Genomic DNA, 22,962 nt, shown 5'->3' with positions numbered 1-22,962 from the left:
AGTGAAATATAAAAGATTGTACAGGGGTACAGGCATGCAGGTTTGGAATATGGAGTAAAGCTTTAATATTGACAAGATGTAAAGATCGGCCAACATTTGGAAATTTAAACTTAATCTAATCTAATGCAGCCAGGTGCAAACTGCTACACTTTACTGCTAAAAAGTGAAAGGTGTTGTACAGGCACAGCAGACAGATTTTGGGAGTAATTGTAGGTGTTATTACACAAAGACCCATGCTGTGCAAGCTGAATTTTTAATATGACAGTAAAGAAAAACAGGAAATGTTGGAGGTTTAATTCTAAAGCAGCATTTGTGGGAATAAAAGGATCACTGCCAAGTATTTCTCATTACCCATGGAAATTACCCTGAGGCAGATGTCTGCCTTTCTCTCTCAACTCCCAGAGTTCTCAGATATCACCAGAGTTAAGCAAAACACATCTCCTTGCTCGGGATTTGTCAGTCCAATGCAAGGTTAAAAAGGACAGCAGTTACATTTGTTAACTTTTCTTAAAATAAAATAAAAATTTGCCTGCAGTTAACTGCAGGGTTTTTTTTTTGTGCCCTGCAAGATGGGCTGATCACATCATCAACTTTTAAAACTTTCTTCAGAAGTTCTGTAACTTCAGAGAATGCCATATAATTTATGGGAGTGCACATACTGCAAGGTGTTGTGGGGACATGCTTTTCAATTTAATCAGGACTACTAGGTTAATGTTGGAATTTGACATGAATATTCCTCTGACCTACCGGTACTCAAAATAATATGCCCTATCAATGCCTAGGGCAAGGCCATACTATGTCCCTAGTCCTCAATATGAAAAAAAAAAACATGGATGACCCGAGATTTTTCACCTCACTGACTTATGCAAGAAGGAAATAAAATGCCCTGGAAGTCCTTTTAGGGCCTACTGGGGGGGGGGGGGTGTTCTAAGAACACAATTAAGTACTAATTCCCTGTTTACGTTTTTCTTTCTTTCTTTTTAAGAGAAGAAAATGATACAGGAGAGATACAAGCTTACAGATTCTTCCTCCAAAACTAAAGAAAAAAAAAGTCCACTGCTGTACTCCACCTCAGTGCCAAACAAGGGAGCAAAAGGTAGCCACTCTCCACTGAATGTGGAAAGTAGGTTATAATACAGCAGTAGCAATTTTCCTGTTATGGTGAGTATATACACACAAATTCCCTGTGTTTATCAAAGATTACTGCCTGCAGTGTTATTCCCTGTCCAAAAAGCAGTCAGCAACCCTTAGTGGTGGAGGGGGATGTGGGGGGGGGGGGACCACAGTATGCCCTTCATATCTACAAGGAAGAAACCTGACCTGCTCGTGGACTGTGTATTCAGTTTGTAATGTCTGGAAAAGGTGTGGATGGAAAACCAAGTGGGACACTATGGGTTGAGATATTACTAAAGACTGCTGCATAATCTACTGCCTTAACACGGATCTCAATTACTTGATCCTGGATAGTATTTCCATTGTTGTAGTGCTAAAAACTTATGCAAATAGCAAATCACTTTGAAAGTGTTTGACTACAGGACTAGCCATTTTATAAAAAGATGGTCAAACTAGGTGAAGTCTTTCACTCTATATATTCCAGTTGCCTGTGGTACACCTAAAGCTTACCTTGACCACATAAAATACAATGTGGGACTCATTGCACATAACAGCCTGCATCTCTGAGATCTTTAACTGCCAAGAAAAAACAGTTTTCCACAATAACAACTAGAAAACCAGAAGTTTGAAAGGAGCTAGAGTTAGTTTTCCACCACAAAGCTGAGGTCCCAAAAAGGTGTCACAGCGTTCCTTTGGGGTATGAGGTACAAGACACCTTTCAAGAGCTGTTTTATTGTGTATTCAGTGGACAAAGGGTTACAAGGGAAGGAATGCTGCAGAGGCTGAAAGATGCATTTTAACAAGGCAGGTAACAGCCCAATGTGAAAACCTGTTTCTATTAATATTAAGAACAGAATATCCCCAGAACTATGTGAAAAGAAGAAACTTTCCATTTAGACAAACAAGATTTTTTGGTACTGCTCTTCCTGGTTCCTGCATGATACATTCCACACCTCCTTAGATAACTGATCCCTAAAAAGTATCTGGCTGAAAGCAGCTATGCTAGCAGTCTGAGTGTCTAAAATTTGTTTGTACTAGTAACTCACTTTCCTGCATAAAGAAGGTGATAATTCTGGAAACTGAACTAGTCACTCCCTTGCACAGAAGAACTAGTTGAGAGAACTATGGCTGCCTTGAGCATAGAAAGGACACTAAAACCAGGTTTGCATAATTTTTCTATTTTAACCTTTTGCAAGGCCTTGAGGATGTATGTAGTATACCCTATCCAGGGTACAGAGAAGTATTGATTTGCAGCATCTCTCTTGACTGAGAATCCATTACAAAATTTCTTTACTGGATAATTTTTAAGCAAAGCAAACAGATCTGTCTCTAAAGTCCAACTCCTGCTTAAGTTTTGAAAAACTCATGCCTTCAGCATTAACACACAGAGGTTGGATGAAGATCTGTTCAGCCTGAATGAAACTGAGTTATTGTTTGGAGAGCTGCAAGTGGTCAGAAGATGAAGGCAATATCCCAGGCTATCACAGCCAGTAAAAACATATGCCCCTCCCTGGATTGTCTTGTGTACTACATATCCCTGATGTTATATGTCACCATCTTCAGTGAACCTGGGTGCCAAATTATTTTGAATAATATTAGTGTGCATTCCAAGATAATAAATGTTGAAGAGGACATCAAGAAACAATTCTATACTAAATCTGATAAAATCCTGATAAAGGTACTAAAGGACGACAAGATGATTTTTGGAGCATTTGGTGCTAGAATTAGTTGTAATTTAGATTGCCTGGAATGGCACTATCAATGATGATGGGTGGGGCAGGCAAAATAAAATAACAACATACTAGTGAAAAAATGTGCAAAGCATACCCTGATCATCCAAAAGATTACTGAAAGACAGACAGCCTGGAAGCTACCCTTGTTCCAAGAACTGGCATTTTTCGACTAGATTACTGTTAGGATTTACTATCAAAATAAGTCTACAAAACACCCGCCATGTGAGGACCTGATAACCAATGGACAACCCATCACCTTATCAGATCCATTAAGAACATTTAACTCACTCAAAACGGATCACTACATAGAAAAATCAATACAATCTCATTAAGAACTCACTGCTGCCACAGGGCTTACCACAGTATCTTGCAGCAAGGATCTTAGCCACAGCTGATAACAACAAACCTACCAGAAGGAGCTGAGGACTACATTTATTCAATGTATGCTGCATCCAATACATGCAATCAGTGGCTACAGGGTTTTAACTCCTACACTGCTGCCGTCAAACATTTAAAAATCATAATTAGCAATATAGGGTTTCAAATCCTGCCACTGGCCTGTCACCAGTTAGCATGCAGCAGAAAATTGGCCTTAAAAGTGTACAGTAAACATGCACAGCTGTCTCAGGTAATAGCCAAGCCCTGCTACAACCAAATGAGCTTTACATTGTGCAGCTACAGTTCATAGTTAGAATCAATGGCTGCCAAGAATATTACCCACCTCAGACTATGCCCAGTGTCTTCCAGTGAATCTTATAAAGAGTAATTACAACTTGACCAGAATTACTTTGCATGTGTACAATTGACAAACATACACATACTACAAAAATGGAATGATTACAGAAAATAGGTGAGTAGAAGGAGTTATGTAATCTGAAGGAGAGAGAGATATGATTATCTTGGGACATGTATAGTGGCAGATCAATAAAATTAAAGTTTTGTCAAAATTAACAATAACAGAACATATATTACTTATTAACAAGCCATCCTTCAAATATTTAATTGGAAATAAATATCTATGAGCAATAACCCTTCAAAGGACAAATACCCCACAGCTGAAAAAACACCTGAGAGAATATATAAACATCAAGCACAAGAATTTAAAGTTCAATAATATGTTTCTTTACTTGAAATAAAAAAAATTAAAGCATTTCCTTTATAAATACATATGCAAACTACAGATCTTGCACAAGGCTGTTGTTTGTCTTTTCGGCTTTTCCCGGTTAAGGGTCGCCACAGTGGAACTCCGGTCCGCTAATGATTGGCAGTCGATTTTTATGGTGCCGAGTTGCCAGTCCGATGCCCAACCTTCAGCTAAGGCATGTCCACTCACGCATGTCTTTCAGAGGCCACTCGACCGCAGGGAGGACATGCAGACTCCACACAGAAGGCATTCCAGCTGAGAATCGAACAGGAGAACCTCTTGCTGTGAGGCAACAATGCTACCGCTGTACCACCTCGGCTTTTTCAGATCTTGCACAAGGTATTGAAAATAAATTTTTAGAAATGTATATTAATTGTTATAAACCCAAATTGCTAACAAACATTTAATAAAAAAGAAGGTCATAGCTACCTTTTGTTGAAAATCTAATTTGTTAAATCACTAAACTGACTGAAAAAAGAAAACAGCTGCTTTTTCCAATTAGTTAGAAAAAAAAAAAAAAAACCCTCAAAACTCAAACCACAAACCTGCAGACATTCTGTTGTCTGAATATTCATACTAACAGAGAAAGGTTGTTTAGTACCCCAAAACACTTAAGGACAAGGGCACAATTAGGAAGACTTTACCTCTCAAAGCCTCTAACATTTTTGAATGCATGCTCAGAAGCTGGGGACCAGAAAACTGATTTTTTTTTTGGAGTGGAATGGCTTTTGAGCACCCTTAACACCATTATCTAGATAGTCTCTTCTTTTACAGGCTCTGGACAAATTTTGCCACCACCCACACAACGGCCTGACATCCTGTTTGCCTTAATAGTCAAACCAGCCCTATTGTAATCTGCCTAGCACCTCTATGACATGTCACATTTTGGGCCAGGATCAAGTAAAAATGGAAATATCAGCCATGTAAGTCAGAACATCCACCAGTCTCCGGAAAGCTGTTTACTAAAAGCCTTTTGGGGTTAACACCATATGGGGTACCTGCCAGTAACCCTTCATCAAATCAGTAGTGAAATCACTACCCCACTTCACATTTAAAGCCTCACTAAAATCACGTCTCCACTCCCTCCCAGCATAATCACATCTCTCTCCCTCTCTCAGCAGATTCATTTACCTCTTCCACTAACCTATTCTCCCTCATCTTTTCTCTTTTCTATTTCCTTTACCACCATTCCCCATCTTTAGCACCTCTCGTCATTAATTATTTTTCTATTTTCTCTTTTCCATTTTCCTACCCCCTCTCCTCATTACACACTCTGGCACTTTCCCCTTCACAACTCCTCTTACTCAATCAAGAGCACTAAAGAATGTAGGACTTTTCATTACTGCAATGCTACAGCAGTCAAAGTGTACATATTGTAATTAGGAGTATTCTCATTACACTACATATTCTAACAATGCCTCTCCATTATCCAAAAAAAGTACAGTTGTGTACACTTACCATAAATATAGATGTTCGAGTGTATTCACTGTTGCAGTCATTACATTTGGGTTATCTGCTTGCAGGTAGCCCTCAGTCGGCCTGATTAACAAAGTCTCGGGTCCTGCGTCAATTGCTGTCCCTTCTTCCATGACGTCAGGTCGTCAGGGATATAAAACATGCAGCCGATGCCATTACATCAGTTTTTCTTGCCCCAGATGTCAGGTACCCCCCTAATGGGTAGCAATTAAATATAAAAGTACAAAGATATACCTCCAACAAAAAAGCAAATACACCAAAAAGGCTTTTAAACATAGTAAAAAAAAGTAGAGGTATAGCCAAAAGAAGTTAGGGGGCTGGAGGGAGGGTAACCAGGACTGCAACAGTGAATACACTCGAACATCTACATTTATGGTAAGTGTACACAACTGTGCTATGTTCTTCATGTTTCACTGTTGCAGTCATTACATTTGGGTAGATTCCCAAAGCTATGGTTGGGAGGAGGAATTTAGATAGCATTAAGGCCAGCTATAAGGCCCTGCAAGACTGCAGTGGCAAAGCTAGCTCTGGATTTAGAGAAAATTGGCAAATGATAATGCTTGGTGAAAGTATTTACAGAACTCCAGGTAGCAGCTTCTAGGATGTCCCTGGTAGGGATGCCTCTGAGAAAGGCTGTAGAGGTAGATGCAGCCCTGGTGGAGTGAGGTCTGATCCCCTGGGGGATAGGTTTTCCATGGTGCTTATAGCAGAAATTAATGCAATGGCTTATCCATTTAGAAATGGTTTGCTTTGAAATAGCCTTCCCTCTGCCCCTGCAGCAAATGCCACCAGCAGTTGTTCAGATTTCCTTTGATGTTTAGTCCTGTCCAAACAGAATCTAAGTTGTCTGTGCACATCTAAGGAATGCAGTATCCATTCCCCTTTATTCTGTGGATTGGGAGAGAAGCTTGGCAAATGAATGGATGGATTAAGAGCCACACTGGATACCACCTTGGGCATGAAGGATGGATTTGTTCTGAGGGACACCCTGTCCGCATGAAAGATGATGAAAGGCTCCACTGCCATAAGGGTCTGTAATTCAGATACCCTTCTAGATGAAGTGATTGCTAAAAGGAAAACCGTTTTCCAAGAAAGAAATATTTTAAGTCTGCAGTAGCAGCTGGCTCAAAAGGAGGTAGAGTGAGTTTCTCCAAGACAAAGTTAAGGTCCCAGGCTGGGGTAGGAACTCTCCTAGGTGGTCTCAAATTTCTGGCCCCACTGAGGAACTCCTTGAGCAGTGGATGAGATAATGAGCTGAAATGGCTGAGGCGTTGATTTTAATGGAGGAAAAAGACAGGCCCTTGTGAAGCATCTCAGTTAAGTATTGTAAAATCTGAGGTAAATTGGGTGCTGCTGTGCTCATCCCTCTAGATTGGTTCCAGGCACAGAATCTTTTCCATTTTTCAGCATACGAGTTTCTAGTACTAGGCTTCCTTGCCTCTAAAATGATATCCATCACAGGTTTGCTGAGGGATGGTAAAGGGGAGATTAAGTAATTAGCCAGGCTGCAAGGTTCAGTGTTAGAAGCTGACGGTGCAGAGTCTGGTTCTCCTGCTGAGACAGCAGGGAATGAGTCTGAGGGAGGTGCCATGGAGATAATCATGACACACTGTGCAGAAGGGGGTACCAGTGTTGGCGCGGCCAGTCTGGAGCAATCAAAATCATCCTTAGTTTGTCCTGTTTGATTTTTAGTAGCACTTTGGAGAGCAGAGGCAGAGGGGGGAAGGCACAGACTGATAGCTTTTTCCATCTGAAGGACAGAGCATCCACTTTCCAGGCTTATTTGTGGGGAGTCCTTGTGCAAAATTTGTCCAATTAGTAGTTCTGGGGAGAGGCAAACAGGTCTATATCTGGGCTCCCCCAATTGCTTGTCAACATGTTGAAAATACTTGGTTCCAGTTTCCACTCGTGTGGGTCCATGAGGTTTCTGCTTAGTCCGTCTGCCAGTGTACTTAATTTTCCTGGCAGGAATTGAGCTTGTAGGTGTACTTGGTAGCTCAAGGCTGTGTTCCACAATGCCATGGCTAGTCTGCAGAGGGGGTAAGAATGTGTACCCCCTGCTTGTTTATGTACCACATAACAGTGGTGTTGTCCGTCTTTACCATTAGTTGTCCTGGAAGCATGTGGTCCTTGAAGGCTGTCAGAGCATTCTGTACAGCTAACATTTCTTTTTGATTGATATGTAGGTGCATCTGACTTGGGTTCCATTTGCCCTGAATGCACTTCCCTGCTAGATGAGCCCCCCATGCATAGTCTGATGCGTCTGTTGTTAGGGTTTGGGCGGCAGGGGGGTGGTGTGAAAGGTAGTCCCTTATTTTGGTGGCAGGCCTCTGCCCACCAAAGGAACTCTAGGCGTAGGCAAGGTATGATAGGAATCATTGTTTCTAGGTCTTGAGAATGTTGACACCATAGGCTTTTTAGATACCACTATAGTTTCCTCATATGCAGTCTTGCATATGGAATTAGAAGAATGCAGGAGGCCATGAACCCCAAGGCTCGCAGTATTTGTCTTGCGGATAGCAGGGTGTTTGTGGCCACTTGTTTGAAGCAGGTTGTCAAATGAATTAGTTTCTCTGGCATGAGGTAAGCCACCTGGGAAGTTGTATTCAAGCTTGCTCCCAGGAATATAATTTGTTGACAGGGTACCAGGTGTGATTTCTTTTTGTTTATAGTGTACCCCAGGCAAGTTAGAATCCTTTGTACAAAGGCCAGATGATTCAAAAGTATGTCCTTGCTTTCTGCCTGAATTAGGCAATCGTCCAGGTATATTTGAATATTGCTTTGCCTGCAAAATGCAATAACTGGAGCTAGGCACTTTGTGAATACCGTGGGCGCAGTAGATAAGCCAAAGGGCAGTGCAGAGAATTGATAGTGCGTGTAGCCTGCTTTGAAGTGTAGGTATCTTCTGCAAGATTTCCTGACTGAGATGTGCAGGTATGCTTCTTTTAAATCTAGTGTTGCCAACCAGGCATCTTTGCCTAGCATAGGAAGTAATTGGTGAAGAGTCAGCATCTTGAATTTTGGAATCTTCAAAAAGGTGTTTAGAGTAGACAGTCCAGGACAGGACGCCATGAATTGTCTTTTCTGGGTTCCAGGAAAAGTCTCGAGTCGGAACCTTGTCCCTTTTCCTCTTCTGGTACCAGTTGAATAGCCCCCATGCTTAAGAGAGAAAGTACTTGTTTTTGGGCCTCTGTCCACTGATTTGGGGGTAGGTCCGGCCACCCGCTTGGTGTTGGCAACATGTGGAAGTGAAATCTGTATCCCTGGGACATTATATTTAAAACCCATTTGTCCTGGGTAATGAGTTCCCAATTCTTTGCATGAAGAGCAATCTTTCCCCCCAAGGGGCAGTCAGTTGATAAGTGCTTGGAAATTTTAAAAAGGAAGTCATTGAGACAGTTTACCATGGGGGGAGTCTTATTATTCCCAGATTTGGAAGTGGAGACCCCCCCCCACTGCTTAGTTCTGTGTGTCCCCTGGGACTGAAACCTGGGTTTTTTGCTGTGTCTGGGTTTGGCTTGAGAAGACCTGGAAGGGGCTGGAAAGGACCAATTCTTAGAGGGCCAGTGCCTACTAAATCTAGGAGGCTGAACTTGTAAAAAATCTTTAATAGTTTGCATTGATTTAGCTTTATCTTCCATCTTTTTAAGAACTTCCTCAGCCTTGTTGCCAAACAGGCGGTCCTGATTTAAAGAAGCATCCAACAATTTAGCTTTAACATGATCAGGCAAATATTGCTCCTTAAGCCAAGCATGCCTTCTGAGCACAGACCCAGTAACAGCAGCCCTGCAAGAGGCCTCTAATGAATCAAAACCACACTGCAAAGTATGTTTTCCAACTTGTTCAGCAGAATCCGTTAAATCCTGTAATTCTTTATTTTCCACACAGTCAAGAATCAACATTATTTTCTGTTTAAGCAGTCCAAAAACATGTTGCTGATACTTTAACATATGAAACTGGCAGTGTAAACCTTCTTACCCCATCTATCCAGCGCCCTGGAGTCTCTATCAGAAGGGGTAGGATTTTCAGCAGTAGAACCCTTAATGCCCTTGGGTCCCTGTGAAATAGTCTCTGGATCTGCAATAGGATTTTTAAAAAGGAATTTGTGGGACCCAGGAACCCTGTAGTATCTGTCAGGTTTTCTGGGAGCAGGAGGCAGGGAATCAGGGGCCAAACTAGATTCCGAAAAAACATCATCAACAATGTCTAGTACAGGAGGAATAGCTAAAGGCCTATGCTGAGGTAGGAGAAGGAAATCCCTAAGCCTCTTTTCTGAATCAGAAAAATCCTGGCTTTCCCAATGGAAATGCTGCCTTGGAGTATGTATGGTTTCCCCAAATGAAAAATCCTCAGGAGGGGAAGCAGAGGGAATAGAGTCCTTTGCATCAGAATCTTCATAAGTAGATAAGAGCAAATCCAGATCATCAGAAGAATCAGAAAAAACAATCTTGATCAGAAGATTCATAATCAACTTCAGTCCTAGGCCTCTTAGAAGGGGGGGGGGTTGGCTACCCCTGATTAGAGTTATTAGATCTTCAACCATTCTTATCATTTGTTTTTTAGGCATAGAGGCCTGAGCATGTGGCCTGGGCATCATTTTTTTAGGCATGGATTGAGATTTAGGCCTAAGTAAAGAAGGAGGTGTCGGTTTAATATGCAAGTCCATTGGCCTGAACACACCCTCAGAAGCCGGTGCCTGCACAGTGGCTCCGGACCCATCCAAGGCAGAGACATCTGAATGGGTCTCAGTAGAGGCCTGCAAATCAGAAGTAGCAGGTATCAGGGGCTGCGAAAGTGCCTCACTGAGTACCGAAGAACTGACGACTGGCTTAGAAGCACCGTCAACAGTTTTGGACCTTGACGGCCAGTCTCTGTCTTTATCTTTGCGTTTTTTCGGAATCCTGGTAATCAGATGACTAACCGACGACATTTCTGGATAATTAAACCGAGAACCAAAATATTTAGAGGTGAAAATATACCGAAAACAGATAGTGCGCTGATTAAATAAAGCACAAAACTGACAGCAAGGTACGTCGTGGTCAGGGCCTAGACAATGATACAGTACAAATGAAACTCTTTATGAGTTATTTGCTTTCCACAAGTAATGCAATTATTAACTTTTACTGACATCAGTAAGGAGCAAGAAAATGTTTCCCCAACGGGGTACTTAGCTTTAGTTGAAGACTTCGGTTCTGAAATTCGAAAATGAAAATTTCAGGAGTCGGCCGACCGGCACTTGCGAACTGCTTCTGCTTCGGGCACCGCACGTCAAGAAAGACTGATGTAATGGCATTGGCTGCATGTTTTATACCCCTGATGACCTGACGTCATGGAAGAAGGGACAGAAACCAACCCAGGACCCAAGACTTTGTTAATCAGGCCGACTGAGGGCTACCTGCAAGCAGATAACCCAAATGTAATGACTGCAACAGTGAAACACGAAGAACATCTGCTTTTGCTATCTTATTAACATTGTAACCACCCACATTTACCAGTCTGATTTCTCTCTTCACCTTAAGGATACTACATTTCACCAGTTTTGTTCTCACTCTCTGAAATTGGAAGTTCTTTTTTTTATCAAGCTGGACTTTTCCCAGTAAAAACACATGCAAATAAATACTAAAATACATAAATAATAGTGGTCAGATAATTTTGTCATGCTCAGCTGTTAGCCATGGAGTAAGCATCTGCTTCTCTGTGGCTCTTTACTTTGCTATAACCTACACAACTTGATGCTCCCATCTCTTTGTTAACACCCTTACCAACACCATCAGTGAGGCACAGAGATTACTGGAATCTTGAATTACCATAAATTTAACATCTTCTGCTTTTATTTTGCATGCTTGTTTTACTTGTTCAAGCACCCTGTAAGAAGCTTAACTGGCTGATGGGTTCCTGTTCTACATGGTGCTCTACAAGCTGGGTGCACTGTGGCTATGCAGTGAATATGTTCCCAAACCCGAGAAGCACTGCACAGGTTTCCTGAATTTAAGTAGCAGTAACTTTTCTGACAATACTAAGTCATTCACTGAGGTATTAGTTCAAATCTCACCAAGGAGCTCTACTGCTAGGTACCCCTCTGTTTCCTCTTATGACCCACTGCAGATACTAAGTACCAGGGATTTTCTACAATAGTAAGATTTTATCAAATTTGGATGACAGAAACAAAACTTATGCACTTACCATAATGACAGACTTGTGTTGCCTGCTTATATCCTACAATCAACCTGCAACCACTCTTTTATGAATTATTTACATAGATACAAAAGAAAGCAGTTACCCCTTATTTACCTACATAGGCAGACTAACTTGGGAGACGCAGTGGTGCAGCAGTTATCGTTGTTGCCTCACAGCAAGGGGTTCTATGGTTCAATTCTCGACTGGGGTGCCTTCTGTGTGGGTCTGCACATCCTCCCTGCATTTGCATGAGTTTACTCTGGGTGCTCCTGCTTCCTCCCACATTCCAAAGACATGTATCTGAAGCCTTTCACCCTGGGCCTCTGCTGAAAATTGGTTTTGTCCTAGTAGGACTTTCATGGCCAACAAATGTTAAATAAATAAATAATTTATCCTGGCATAGAGCTACCCCCCCCCCCCAACCCAGGACCCACTTCCTCCCCTTTCAACCCCCCCCCCCTTCATATAACTCACTAAATATCACAACTTTCAACCTCCAAAGTGTTAAAAACAAAATCCCAGAATTCCATACTTGGATATCTTAACAGACATACTAGCTGCCACAGAAACCTGGCTAAAACCCTACATAAAAGACTTCAATTCCTCCCTCCAAGCTATGCTTGCATAAGAACAGATAGACCCCGCAAAAAAGGAGGAGTTGTCGCACTTCTCTTTTCGAATACTTCACTATAGTCCCCTATTCTAATGCCATTCCACAATTTTCCACTGCTGAAATCATAACATTCCTACAAAGTACAGTTGTGTACACTTACCATAAATGTAGATGTTCGAGTGTATTCACTGTTGCAATCATCACATTTGGCTTATCTGCCTGCAGTTAGCCCTCAGCCAGCCTGAAAACCAGAGTCTTAGATTCCTGCGTCGGATGCTGTCTCTTCTTCCATGATGTCAGGTCGTCAGGGGTATAAAACATGCAGCCAACGCCATTACATCAGCTTTTTTTGCCCCAGATGTTAGGTGCCCCCACAATGGGAAGCAATTATATGTTATGGTACACCTCCATCAAAAAGCAAATACATCAGAAAACTTAAATACACTAAACAAGAAGGAAAGGTAGAGCCAAGAGAAGTCAGGGGGCTGGAGGGAGGGTAACCAGGACTCAACAGTGAATACACTCGAACATCTACATTTATGGTAAGTGTACACAACTGTACTATGTTCTTCATGTTTCATGTTGCAGTCATCACATTTGGGTTGATTCCCAAAGCTAAGGAAGGGAGGAAGAAGTTAGAGAGCATTACGGCCAGCTATTAAGCCCTGCAAGACTGCAGTGGCAAAACCAGCTCTGGATTTAGAAAAAATAGGCATGTGGTAATGCTTGGTGAAGGTATGTACAGAGTTCCAGGTAGCAGCTTCTATGATGTCTCTGGTAGAGACTCCTCTGAGAAAGGCTGCAGAGGTAGATGCAGCCCTGGTGGAATGTGATCTTATCCCCTGTGGGGTAGGTTTTCCATGGTGCTTGTAGCAGAAATTAATGCAATGGGCTATCCATTTAGAAATGGTTTGATTTGAAATGGCCTTCCCCTCTGCCCCTGCAGCAAAGCCAACTAGCAGCTGTTCAGATTTTCTGAAAGGCTTAGTCCTGTTCAAATAAATCTAAGTTGTCAGTGCACGTCCAAAGAGTGAAGTATTCGTTCTCCTTTATTTTGTGGATTAGGGAAAAGGGTAGGCAAATGAATGGACCGATTTAGGGCTACACTAGACACCACCTTGGGTATAAAGGAAGGATTGGTCCTGAGGGGAAAACTGTCTGTATGGAAGATAATGAAGGGCTCTACTGCCATGGGGGTCTGTAATTCAGACACTCCTTGCTGAAGTGATGGCTAGAAGGAAGGCTGTTTTCCAAGAAAGGAATTTCAACTCTGCAGTTGCAGCTGGCTCAAAGGGAGGGAGAGTGAGCTTTTCCAATACAAAGTTAAGGTCTCAGGTTGGAGTAGGGGCTCTCCTGGGGGGGGGGTTCATATGTTTTTGGCCCCTCTAAGGAATTGCTTTAGCAGGGAGTGTGAGAAGAGGGGTGGCTTGGTATTATAATGTGCTGAAATGGCAGAGGCATGAATTTTAATTGACGAGAAGGATAGGCCCTTGTGGAGCATTTCTGTGAAGTACTAAAGAATATGAGGTAAGCTGGGCACCATTGTGCCCATCCCCTGAGTCTAGCTCCAGGAACAGTATCTTTTCCACTTTTCAGCATAGGATTTTCTAGTACTAGGCCTCCTTACCTCCAGAATGACATCTAGCACCTGCTTACTGAGAGATGCTATTGGAGAGCTCAAGGAATTAGCCAGGCTGCGAGGTTCAGGGTTTGAAGCTGAGGATGTAGAATCAGGCCCGCCTGCTGGGACAGCAGGGAAGGGGTCTGAAGCAGGTGCTATGGTTCCAGCAGTGTCATACTGCGCAAGAGGGGGTACCATGCTGGCATGGTACAATCAGTATTGTCCTTGGTTTGTTCTGTTTGATCTTTAGCAGAACCTTTGAGAGGAGAGGTAGAGGGGGAAAAGCATAAACCGAGAGGCTTTCCCAGGTAAAGGACAGGGCATCCTCTTTCCATGCTTGACTGTGGGAAGTTCTTGTGCAGAATTTGTCCAATTGGCAGTTCTGAGGGGAGGAAAACAGGTCTACCTCTGGAGTCCCCCATTTGTTCAAGAGGTTGAATATTTTTTGATTCCAATTTCCATTTGTGTGGGTCCATGAGATTTCTGCTTAGGTCGTCTGCCAGTGAATTTAGCTTGCCTGGCAGGAATTGAGCTTGTAGGTGCACTTGGTAGCTCAAGGCTGTGTTCCACAAAGCCATGGCTAGTCTGCAGAGAGGGTGCGAGTGGGTTCCCCCTTGCTTGTTTATGTACCACATAACTGTGGTGTTGTCTGTCATTACCAATAATTGTCCTGGAAGGATGCGGTCTTTGAAGGCTGTCCGGGAATTCTGTACAGCTAACATTTCTTTTTGGTTGATATGCAGGTGCATCTGTCTCGGGTTCCATTTGCCCTGAATGCACTGCCCTGCCAAGTGAGCCCCCCATTCACAGTCTGATGTGTCTGTTGTTAGGGTTTGGGCGGCAGGGGGTAGAGTGAAAGAGAGCCCCTTGTTGTGGTAGCAGGCCTCTGCCCACCAAAGGAACTCTGTCTTTATAAAAGGAATGATAGGAATCATTGATTCCAGGTCCTGATAATGTTGACTCCATAGGCTTTTTAGATATCATTGTAGTTTCCTCATATGCAGTCTTGCATATGGAATTAGTAGAATGCAAGAGGCTATGAACACCAGGGCTTGCAGAATTTTCCTTGCAGATAGCTGGGGTTTTGTGGCCAAAAGTTTGAAGTAAGTTGTGAAATAAACTTGTTTCTCTGGAGTGAGGAAAGCCATCTGGGAAGTTGTGTTCAAGCTTGCTCCCAGGAATGCAATCTGTTAGCAGGGTACTAGGTGAAATTTCTTTTCGTTTATGGTGTACACCAGTGAGGTTAGAAGTTTCTTTATGAATGCCAGATGTTTTAATAGCAAGTCCTGGCTTTCTGCCGGAATCAGACAATCGTCCAAGTATGGGTATATTTGAATATTTCTCTGCCTGCAAAATGCAAAGGCTGAAGCTAGACATTTTGTGAATACCCTGGGCGCAGTAGATAAGCCAAAGGGAAGTGCAGAGAACTGACAGTCTGCAAGATTCCCTTATTGGAATGTACAGGTAAGCTTCCTTTAAGTCTAAGGTTTCCAACCAGACATCTTTGCCTAGCATAGGAAGCAGCTGTTGAAGTGTCAGCATTTTGAATTTTGGGATTTCCAGGAAGGTGTTTAGAATAGAGAGGTCCAAAATAGGATGCCAGGAGCTGTCTTTTCTGGGTACCAGGAAAAGTCTTGAATAAAACCCTTGTCCCCTTTGTTCTGCTGGGACAGGATGAATAGCCCTGATACTTAGAAGAGAGAGAACCTGCTGTTGGGCCTCTGCCCATTGATTTGGGGGCAGGTCTGTCCATCCATTTGGGGTTGGTAGGGTGTGGAAGTGGAATCTGTATCCTTGGGAAACTATATTTAAAACCCATTTGTCGTGGGTAATGAGTTCCCAGTTTTTTTGCATACAAGGCGAGTTTTCCTCCTAAGGGAGCAGGCAGTTGAGCAGGGCTTGGAAGGGCTAAGGGTAAGTCATTGTGCTATTTTTCTGTAGGGGGTGGCTTACTGCTCCCTTCTTTGGAAGTGGGAGCCCCCCACTGCTTAGGCCTGTACGCAGCCTGAGACTGTAACCTAGGTGGTCTGCTGTTCCTGGGTTTGGAGTAGGAAGGCCTGAAAGAGACTGGAAAGGACCATTTCTTTGAAGGCCAATGCCTACTAAATCTGAGAGGCTGTACTTGTAGGAAATCTTTAACAGTTTGCATAGATTTAGCTTTAACCTCCATCATTTTGAGGATTTCTGCTCTGTTGCCAAACAGGTGGTCTTGGTTTAAGGGAGCATCCACTAATTTAGCTTTAACATGATCTGGAAAGTTTTTCTCCTTAAGCCAAGCATGCCTTCTAAGTACAGACCCAGTGACAATAGCCCTGCAAGATGCTTTTAACGAGTCAAAACCACATTGCAAAGTATGTTTACCAACTTGTTCTGCAGAATGCAGTAAATCCTGTAATTCTTTGTGTTCAGCACAGTCAAGAATAAACATAATTTTCTGTTTAAGTAGTCCCATAATATGCTGCTGGTACTTTAACATATGAAACTGGCAATTTAAAGCCCTAATGGCCAAAGTAGCTGAAGTGTATATCTTCTTACCCCATCTGTCCAGGGCTCTAGAATCTCTATCAGAAGGAACAGGATTTTTGGCAACAGTAGCCTTAATGACTTTTGGTCCTTGGGAAATGGTCTCTGGATCCACAGTAGGATACTTGAACAGGAACTTGTGAGAGTCAGGTACTCTGTAATACCTGTCAGGTTTTCTGGGAGCTGGAGGTAAAGTGTCTGGGGAAAGGCTAGATTCCAAGATAGCATAATCTACAATGTCCAGAACAGGAGGGATAGCTAAAGGCCTGTGTTGAGGAAGGAGTAAGAATTCCCTAAGCCTCTTTTTGGAGTCAGAGTAAACTTGGCTTTCCCGGCGGAAATGCTCCCTAAAAGTGTGCAAGGTTTCACCAAAAGAAAAATCTTCTGGAGGGAAAGCAGAGGGAATGGAATCCTCTGCATCAGAATCCTCATACGTAGATAATGGCAAATCCTGGTCATCAGAAGGAACAGAAATATCAGATTCCTGATCAGAAGGAAATTCAGTTCTAGGTCTCTTAGAGGGGGGAAGGCTGGCTTCCCCTAATTAATGTAATAAGGTCTTCGGCCATTCTAAGCATTTGTATTTTAGGCTTATGGGCCTGAGCATGTGGTTTGGACATCGGTTTTCCTAGGCATGGATCGAGTTTTAGGCCTACATGAAGAAGATGGCGTCGGTTTAAAATGCAAGTCTGTAGGCCTGAATACACCCTCAGAAGCCGGTGCCTGCACAGCGGCTCCGGATCCATCCAAGGTAGAGACATCCGCAGGTTCCATAGTTGAAGAAACATCTCGTGGCATACCGGACTCCGAATGGGTCTCAGTAGAGGCCTGCGAATCTGAGGTAGCAGGTATCAGGGGCTGCAAAAGCACCTCACTGAGTACTGGCGGACTGGCGACTAGCTTAACGGAAGCATCGTTGTCAGTTTTGGACCTATGAGGTCTGTCTCTGTCTTTATCTTTACGTTTTTTCAGATGATCGGTAGATGGATGGGTTAACGAAGCCATTTCGGAGTACTGATACCGGGTAACAAAATAATTTGCTGCAAAGATAGCCCAACGACGAATAGTTTGGGGGTTGAACAAGGCACAAAACCGACAGCGAGGGACATTGTGGTCTGGGCCTAGGCAAGGGATGCAGTACTAATGAAAATCTTTATGAGGTATTTGCTTTCCACAGGTAAGACAATTGTTAACTTTTACTGACATTGGTTGGAGCAAGAAAAAAGATCCCCAACAGGGTACTTATGTTTTTTGAAGACTTCGGTTCTGAAACTTGAAAATGAAAATTTCAGGAGTCGGCCGACCGGCACTTGCGAACTGCTTCTGCTTTGGGCACCGCACATGAAGAAAGACTGATGTAATGGCATCGGCTGCATGTTTTATACCCCTGACGACCTGATGTCATGGAAGAAGCGACAGCATCCGACGCAGGAATCCAAGACTCTTGTATTCAGGCCGGCTGATGGCTACCTGCAGGCAGATAACCCAAATGTGATGACTGCAACAGTGAAACATGAAGAGCATATGAATAACTGTAAGAATCTCTGCATCATAACCCTATACATTCTCCAGTTACAATAGTCTTCTGTTAGAAGAAATTCTTGCCTGAATATCAAACAATATAAAAAACAAAACAATTATCCTAGGTGATCTAAACATAAATTGGCTTGATCTCTCTAACCACTCTCTCTGATCTAATATCAACCTATTTAACTTTACACAGTTAATTACCAATATAACTAGACGCAACAAATACGAAGATAGCAGATACATCTTTGACTGGATTCTAGTGTCTGGCCCAAATAAAATATCCTCACAGCAGGTACACTACCTTACAGTATCAGTGACCACTTGCCTGCCTATATTCTACGTAAGACCACTCCATTACCAAGTCAACACCAATATAAACAAACAAGAAATCTAACTAATTTCAACCCAGCAACCCTGAATGAAGCCCTGAAAAACATCAACTGGAACATGCTAAAAGTCCTTGTCCTAGAATGAAGCTGGTGAGTTATTTAACTCAGCATTTCTTGAGACCTTTAAACAAACTAGCCCCACTCCATCAAAAAAGAGTAAAAGCTAACCATACCATCTGGCTCACTAAGCAGCTCATGGCTGCTAGGGACAAATCATGGAAATTATGGCAAAAAAATAAAACTCCTCCTGATCTCCTACAATTTAGACAACTCAGTAATCAAGTAAAGCATTTAGTCATTAAAGACAAGAATGAACACTACCTAGGTCTCCACAAGAACTACAATCAAAACCCAAAGAAATGTTGGTACTCCATTTCATCTCTGCTGCACACTGGCTCAAGCAGCACCCTCTGTCCAACTCCAAACCAAACACACATTGAAATAGCCACGCTTTTCTAATCTTACTGCCACTTTTCCCCAAACTAACTGTAATGATAACCCTTTCCCACCAAATCAGTCCTCACAAAATACCAGTACTTCCTCTCTACAAAGCTTTTCTTTCTCCCCCATTCCTACTACTACTATAACAAAACTACTTCTCAAGCTCAAACCTGGCTCTAATGCTCCTGACAACCTACCTCCTGAATACCTACAAAAGTCAGCCAAAACCATTGCTTACCAATCAGTATACTTCTTAACAGATCTATCCAGGAGTCCTATGTACCTACTATCTGGAAAAAAAAAACATAGATCCTTCCGCTCCACAAAGGCGGCAACAGTATAGACAATACCAGTTTTTGCCCCTCTCTATTCTCTCCCCATCTCAAAAATCTTAGAAAAATGCATCTACACTCAACCTTTAAACTATCTACTTCAAAATCAACTGCTTATCCCTACTCAACACGGGTTCAAGCCAAGCCGCAGTACTACAACAGGTCTTATATCCTTCATGGATATAATTAACCAAGCTTGAGATTCACGTAAAATTGTTTCCTCAATTTTTCTTGACATCTCTAAAGTCTTTGATACCGTCTACCACCCCTTACTTCTCACAAAACTTGCCAAACTTGGTATCTCCCCCAACCCTAAATTGGTTCAGTAACTACCTCAAAAATAAACAACAATCTACCAAGTGGCAGGACTCCTTTTTTCCATTCCTTGACACATCCACAGGTGTTTCCCAAGGCTCCATACTAGGACCTCTTCTTTTCAGTATTTCCATCAACGACTTTCACTCCACTCTTTGTCAGAGATCTATAATACAATATGCAGATAACTCAACTATCTGTTCTACAAACTCTATATCTCAACTGCAAACAATTAAACAAAATGCCCTAACATCTACCGAAACTTGGATGACCAATAACCACCTTGCTCTAAACTCACACAAAACTAAAAAAGAAGTTATGTACTCACCATAACATTCCATGTGTGTTGTCTCTCTCACCTTCATTTTTAGCAGGTTGGGATCGGAACCAATCCTCAGTTCCGACTCGGCCATTTACAAAAGCTCGAGGTCTCCAAGTAGTTCATGGCTTACACCCTATCCCATGATGCACTAGGGAATTCCCCAGATCTTGTTTGCTGATATACTAATATATACATATAGAATTTTACAAGTTTACAAGTCCAGAAGAGGGTCAGAGAAAATTAGATGCCAAATAAATCCTCTCAGTCCTCCAGAAGCCAAAGGCTGGGGGAAGAAGGGTGGGATGTAAGAATGAAGGTGAGAGGAACAACACACATGGAACGTTATGGTGAGTACATAACTCCTTTATGTGATCTTGTCCTATTCTTAGCAGGTTGGGACAGCATCCCTAGCACCATCTTTCTTGGTTGCCTCAAAAGAGAATATTCTTCAAAATAGTGGATCCAAAGGAGGCCATGTCCCTATAGACCAAATCAACTTTGTAATAAGTGATAAAGGTATGAGGTCTTGCCCATGTTGCTGCTGCACATATGGTATCGATTGGCAGTACTGCCTGAAAGGCAGAAGAGATAGACATAGCTCTGGTAGACTGACCTCTTACTTTGTTGGGAAGTTGTTTGTTCTGGGATTTGTAGGTAAATGTAATACAATGCAACAACCATCTGGAAGGAGTGGTCTTAGCAACTGGAGCACCTTTTTGCTGGTCTGAGAAGGAGACAAATAATTGGTCAGTCTTCCTAAAGTCCTTTGTTCTGTGCAAGTAAAAACATAACTGCCTATGAATATCTAGTTGGTGTAACATATACTCTGCCTTATTGCCATAGTTAGGGAAAAAAACTGTTAAGTCTATGGATTGATTCAAATTTGATTCCGAGCATACTTTTGGTAAAAAGGACGGGTTTGTACGGAGTGAGACTCTGTCCTTGTGGAATAGCATATATGGGGGTTTGATAGACAGTGCTTTTAACTCCAAAACTCATCTAGCTGAAGTTACAGCTACTAAGAAAATCATCTTTCAGGTTAAGAACTTCAGGTAACAGGATGATGCAGGTTCAAAGTGTGGAAGAATCATACGGGATAATACAAAATTGAGGTTCCATGAGGGTAGAGGTGGTTTAATGGGCAGTCTTAGTAGAACGGTACCCCTCAAAAAGGCTTTGCAAAGTCTGTGGGACATAACATTTGGCCCTGTTTTCCCTAAATGGAAATTAAAGATCGCTGTTAATTGAACTCGAATAGTAGCTGCAGCTGCTCCTTCATGAAAAAGCTTTGCTAAGAACTCCAATATAGAAAACATAGGTGCAGAGAAAGGGTCAATATGATTTTCCAAGGCCCAGGAGGAGAATCTTGTCCATTTGCTGACATATAATTTTCTCGTAGAAGCTTTATGAGAAGAAATCAGGATATGCTGCACTGAAGGTGAAAGGTCAGGTAGCCTGGCTATGTTTGGAATTGGAGCAGCCATGCTGTCAACTTGAGGGTTTGAAGAGATGGATGGAGCAGTCCCAATGGATGCGTCCGAAAATCTGGAACTGGGTCTAGAATCCAAGGCTCCTCCTGAAGATGAGGCCATAGGAAGGGGGCCCAGATTTGAAGAGGTCAGTAAGGGGCGATAAGTATTACGGTCCTTCCCAATACACTGCCCTTTTGAAGAACTTTGAGTATCAATGGGAAGAGAGGGAAGGTGTAGAGGAGACCCGAGGGCCAATCGTGTACAACTGCATCCCTTGGTGACTCCCTGGGAGGGGGGATTAGGGCAAGGTAGCTGCTGCATTTGGCGCTCATGGACGTGGCAAAAAGATCACAGTAAGGCTGGCCCCATTTTCAGAAAATCATTTCTACTATCTCTTTCTCAGGGACCACTCGTGACGCATCAGAATAGCCCTGCTGAGTTTGTCTGCTATCATGTTGGATTTCCCAGGGATATGCATTGCTATCAGAAAGCGTTGGGAGGAGGTCACCCACTGCCATGCTCTCAGAGCCTCTTGACAAAGGGGGTAAGATTTGGTTCCTCCTTGTTTGTTTATGTACCATACAACTGACATGTTGTCTGTTTGAACTGCAACAGTTCCTATTGGAAAAGAGTCCTGAAATGCTTGCAACACTAAGAGCACTGCTCTCATCTCTAGGACACTGATGTGCAAATGGGCCTCATGATCTTGCCACGTGCCTTGGACTGTCTTTCCCAGATAATGCTCCCCCACCCTATCTGGGAAATGTCTGTGGTCACTGTGGCTAAAGGTTGTGGGAGAACAAATGGTCGACCTAAAGTCATGAGTCAAGTGAAGCCACCAACGAAGTTCTTTCCTGCAAAATTCTGTTATTATGATCTGGTGGGACATGGGTAGTTCCTGCATGAACCACCGAGTGAACAGCAGCCACTGTAGAATTCTCATGTAAAGCCTCGCCAATGGGATCAAGTTTATTGCTGCTGTCATGGTCCCTAATACTTTCAGAACTGTTCTTGCTTGAACCTTCCTTTTGAACAGTAGACTGATGACATGATGACGAAGGGTTTGTACTCTTTCTGGGGGAAGCTTTACTATCATTTTTGAAGTATCTAAGTCTGCTCCTATAAAAATGATGCACTGAGATGGTAATAAGGCAGATTTTTCTTAATTTATTGTGATTTCTAAATGGGAGCAGAGCTTCAGTGTGGTGTCTCTCACCTTTATTACAAGATGCTCGGTGGTGGTGTTAGGAGCCAGTCATCTAGGTACTGAAACACTTGGAATCCTAGGTGCCTCAAGTGAGCCGTGACTACTGCCATACATTTGGTGAACACTCTGGGGGCTGTAGTGCGACCAAAGGGCAGAGCTCGAAACTGGTAGTAACTGGCTCCCAGTCGAAAGCGCAAATTACTCCTGGATCGCCTGTCCATTTTTATGTGGTAGTATGCATCCTGGATGTCTATAGAGCACATCCAATCGTCTTGTCCCAGAAAAGGGAGTACTGGCTGCAGTGTTACCATCCGGAACTTTGACTTTCTTACTGATTTGTTCAGTCTGCTGAGATCCAGGGTGGGTCTCCAGTCCCGTTTTCTTTGGAACTAAAAAGAACCTTGAGTAAGTTCCGGATCCTATTTGGTCTGTGGGGACTGTCTGGATGACTCTTTTTTGTAGCAACTTTTGTATTTCGATGGTTGCCTGTTCCCCTCTGGCTGGGTGAATGTCTGGGATGTTTTTCATGTTTGGAAAGGGAAAGGAAAAGGTTA

The 22,962-nt window shown here is 42.7% G+C and overlaps 1 protein-coding gene across 1 annotated transcript in view; it reads right to left on the bottom strand.

Annotated features, from left to right (window-relative positions):
* LOC122811285 (glutamine--fructose-6-phosphate aminotransferase [isomerizing] 1) overlaps positions 1-22,962 on the bottom strand; it is a 1,619,377-nt gene that overhangs the window by 593,742 nt on the left and 1,002,673 nt on the right. The gene's annotated exons all lie outside the window — the stretch shown is intronic.

This window comes from Protopterus annectens, chromosome 9.part0 (assembly GCF_019279795.1).
Source record: "Protopterus annectens isolate FY-2018-M chromosome 9.part0, PAN1.0, whole genome shotgun sequence".
NCBI classification, from domain to species: domain Eukaryota; kingdom Metazoa; phylum Chordata; order Ceratodontiformes; family Protopteridae; genus Protopterus; species Protopterus annectens.
Note: the sequence above shows the minus strand (reverse complement) of the source record. Positions and strands in the feature narration are given on the sequence as shown.